The sequence below is a fragment of the Arvicola amphibius genome, chromosome 1, assembly GCF_903992535.2.
Source record: "Arvicola amphibius chromosome 1, mArvAmp1.2, whole genome shotgun sequence".
NCBI lineage: Eukaryota > Metazoa > Chordata > Mammalia > Rodentia > Cricetidae > Arvicola > Arvicola amphibius.
In genome coordinates this window covers 79,226,365-79,230,808 of record NC_052047.1, presented here as the reverse complement: position 1 = coordinate 79,230,808, position 4,444 = coordinate 79,226,365, and the positions used below count along the sequence as shown (strand labels likewise).

At 36.4% G+C, this 4,444-nt stretch overlaps 1 pseudogene; it reads left to right on the top strand.

Moving 5' to 3' along the window:
- Nucleotides 1-927: 927 nt before the first annotated feature.
- Nucleotides 928-1,247, top strand: LOC119800713 (annotated as a pseudogene).
- Nucleotides 1,248-4,444: the final 3,197 nt, after the last annotated feature.

Here is a 4,444-nt window from a genome sequence, read left to right as displayed (position 1 = left end):
GAAACTGGCTATCAACAACAACAAAAAGCTTACTAACTCATGGACACTGAACAACTCACTACTGAATGAAAATTGAGCCAAAACCAGAAAGAAATGAAGAAAGAAGTAAACATTGAATAAAATGAAAATACATAACACCCAAAGTTATGGGACACAAGGAAGGCAGTTCTAAGAGGCAAATTTGTAGCACTAAGTGCCTGCATAAAGAAATTGTAGCGATCTCATATGGTAACTTAACAGCACACTTCAAAGTTCTAGAAGAAAAAGAACTCACAACCAGAAAGAATAGATGGCCAGAAATAAACTCATGGCTAAAATCAATAAAAGAGAAACCAAAAAAGTCAACAGAAAGAAACAGTGAAAGAAAGAGGTTGTTCTTTGAGAAAAATGAATACATTCTACAAACCCTTATCCAAATTAACTAAAAGGCAAAGAAATAAGATCCAAATTAATAACATTGGAGACAAAAATGGTGGCATAACAACAGACACCAAGGAAAGCCAGAGACTAATAAGGACATACTTTAAAAAACTCTACTCCAACAAATTTGAAAATTTAAAGAAAAAAAATTTCTTAATACAAGAAACATACCAAAGTTAAGTCAAGATCAGATAAACAATTTAAGCAGATTTATAACTCCCTAGTGAAATAGAAGCAGTTCTTAAAAGTCCCCAACCAAAAGAAAAAAAAAAGAGCAGGGCCAGTTAAGTTTAGTACAGAATTCTGCCAGATATTCAATGAAGAGTTGTTAACACCATTCCACAAAGTAGAAACAGAAGGAACATTGCCTAATTTATTTTACAAGGCCACAGTTACACTAATACATAAAGACCTAACAAGCCCTTTCCCGTCCAGCTTGCGTGGTGTAGACGGTGGTTTTAGATGCCCGGTCTCTCGTTTCTATCTGATAGACTCTCTACTGCAAAGATGGTCAACATACCCAAAACCCGAAGGACTTTCTGTAAGAAATGTGGCAAGCATCAGCCTCATAAAGTGAGCCAGTATAAGAAGGGCAAGGATTCCCTGTATGCCCAAGGGAAGCGGCGCTACGATCGGGAGCAGAGTGGTTACGGTGGGCAGACAAAGCCAATTTTCCGGAAGAAGGCCAAAACCACAAAGAAGATCCTGCTCAGGCTTGAGTGTGTGGACCCAACTGCAGATCCAAGAGAATGCTGGCCATTAAGAGGTGCAAGCATTTTGAACTAGGAGGAGACAAGAAGAGAAAGGGCCAAGTGATCCAGTTCTAAAACTTGTGTTTTCTGAGAGGAAAATGCCAAAACAATAGGAAAATTACCTGTTAGAAAATAAAGTTATTGTTATTGATTTAAAAAAAGACCTAACAAAAAAAGAGAATTATAGAACAATTTCTGTTATGGACATAGTGAAAAATTCTCAATAAAATGCTTACAAACTGAAGCCAAGAGCACATCAAAAAGATCATCCACAATGATTAAATACACTTCATCCCACACATTCAGAGATGGTTCAATATATATAAATGGGTAAACATAATCCACACATAGACAGGCTGAAAAACAAAACTGGCAGGATCATTTTATTAGATGCAGAAAAAGCCTTGAAAAAAATCCAACACCAGTTCATGACTAGGGATACAATAGAAATGCCTCAACATATTAAAGCAAGCCTACAACTAAGAACAACCTAAATAGAAACTCAAAGCATTTCCACTATAATCAGGAACAAAACAAGGTTGTCCACTCCGTCTATACCTATTCAGCACAGTACTTGAAGTCTTATCTAGAGCAATAAGAAAAACAAAGAAAGTCAAGGGGATACAAATAGGGAAGGAAGAAGTCAAAGTATCTTCATTTGCAGATGATATGCTTTTATATATAAATGATCCAAGAAATTTCCACCAGGACATTTCTATAGTTGACAAACATTTCCAGCAAAGTATGAGTATGTAAAATTAACATGCAAAAATCAATAACCTTTTTATATACAAATGACAGACTTAGAAACTTAAAAAAAAAAGCAATACTTTTCACAACAACCTCAGGAAAAAAAGAACCCTAAGAAGAAAAGCAAGTAGCCAAGAAGAGAATCTATATAATAAAAAGCTTAAGGCATCAATAAAACTGGAGAAGGTATCAAAAAATGGGAAGATCTCCTAATCTTTGGATTATACTCTAGTAGATTTGTATTTTATTAGATTTAGTGAAAATGGCCATCCTACCAAAAACAATCTACAGATTGAATTCAGTCCCCACCAAAATTCCAACAAAATTGTTCACAGAAATTGCAAGGAAATTTTTTGGTTTCATATGAAAATACAAAAAAAATAGCTTAAGGAATCCTGAATAATAAAAGAACCGCTAAAGGTATCAATATCCCTGGCCCAAACTTTCCCTACAGAACTGTAGTAACAATAATATAAACTATAGTATTCACATAAAAATAGACACATTTATCAATGGAATCAAATTAAATAGCCAGACATAAGTCTGCATACCTTTGGTCACCCAGTTTTTGCCAGAGAAGTCAGAAATACACACTGGAAAAAAAGACAGTATTTTTAACAAATGGTGCCAGTCAAACTGGATGGCTGCATATAGAAGAATGAAAATAGACCCATGTTTGCCACCTATCACAAAATTCAATCCAGATTGACCAAGGACCTCAACATAGAGCCTGATACTTTAATCTTGTAGAACAAAAAAATAGAATGGCCTGGAATTCATTGCAACAGGAAAGACTTTCTGATAGCACAGGAACTAAGAATAACTCATAAATGAAACTTTATGAAGCTAAAACTTCTGCCTGGAAATTGACATTGCTCTTTGGACAAATTGGTAGGCTACAGAACAGGAAAAGAATGTCACCAGTTACACATCTGCTATAGGTCAACTATCTAAAACCTACGAAGAACTCAAAAAATCTGGATACTAAGAGAACAAATAGTCCAATTTAGAAACTGAGTACAGACCTAAACAGGGAATTCTCAAAAAAGGAATCACAAAATGCTGAAAAAACACAAATGTTCATCATCCTTAGTCATCAGAGAAAAAGCAAATCAAAACTCCTTTGAGATTTTATCTTACATCAGTCAAAATGGTAATGATCAATAAAACAAATGACAGCTTATGGTGGCAGGGACGTGGGGGAAAAGGGAGCATTCATTCATTGCTGGTGGAAGTGCAAATTTTCGCAGCCAATGGAGAAATCAGTGTTGTAGTTCCTCAGGAAGATGGAAATAGATCTAGCCAAAGATCCAGGTGTACCAATCTTAGCACATACCCAGATCATTCTACATCTTACTACAGAGACACTTTCTCATTCATGTTCATTGCTGTTTTATTCATAATGACCCAAAATTGGAAACAGATTAAATGTCCATAAATAGATGATAAATATTAATAATGGGGTAAATTTACACAATGGAGTCTTAGCATTTAAAAAAAGTAAATCATGAAATTCATAGGTAAATAGGTGGAGCTAGAGAAAATAATCCTGAGGGAGGTAACCCAGATCCCAAAATAAAAATATAATATGTATTCTTTTATAAGTAAATGTTAGGTTGTTAACCTTCAGTAAGCATGTTACAATCCATGAAAGGGTAGAGGTTAGGTATAGAGTAAGTAACTAGTTGGGAGAAAAGCAACTTCTAAGGTGAGGGAATGGGATATATAATATGGAAAGAGGGGAGAACTGGGAAGGGAGACTTAAATGGAGGGGGATTGAGGCCTTCTAGACACAACAGGGCTGGTGCAGAGACTGTGACAGCATGCCTGCACAGATACAAGCCAGATGGAGTTCCAACACTCACAGTGGTACTGGACATGAACACCCATCCCCAGCCCAGAGGCTATTTTGAATTGACAAGTGCTGGAAAGGAAAAATTAGTTTTCATCAAAGGAGTCTCGCTGGGGGTACAAGCTACACTTAGGGGAGGCCCCATGCCCAGCAGTAGGTGACCAACACAAAATGAACTCACTGCTATTTTTGGAGATATTTTGTCTCATAATGCTTTTGTCTGTGCAGCAGTTTTATGTTGCTTGTGTTTTGCTTATCTATTATGGCCTTTGATTTTGTTTTGGTTTGTGTGTGTGTGTGTGTGTGTGTGTGTCTGTGTGTGTGCATGCATGTGTGTGTGTTTGCATGTGTATGTGCGTCTCGTGCTTTTCTTCTCTTTTTCTTTTCTGTTTGCCTACTTGTTTTGCTTTATTCCAGTTATTTTTTTTATTGGCCTGTTTATTTTCTAAAGAAAGAGAGAACAAAAGTGTGGAGAGGTGGGGACAATCTGAGAGGAGACCAAAGAGGGAAAACAATGATCAGAATAAACAGCATGAAAAATTATTTTTAATGAAGAAAGAGGGGGATCATTGGGGAGGTTAGGACAGAAAGAGCCCCGACTGAAACCCTGTTATATTTAACATTTGCCTCCTGGGAAAGGAAAGCAAAGGACAAATGAAAATCGCCTGTG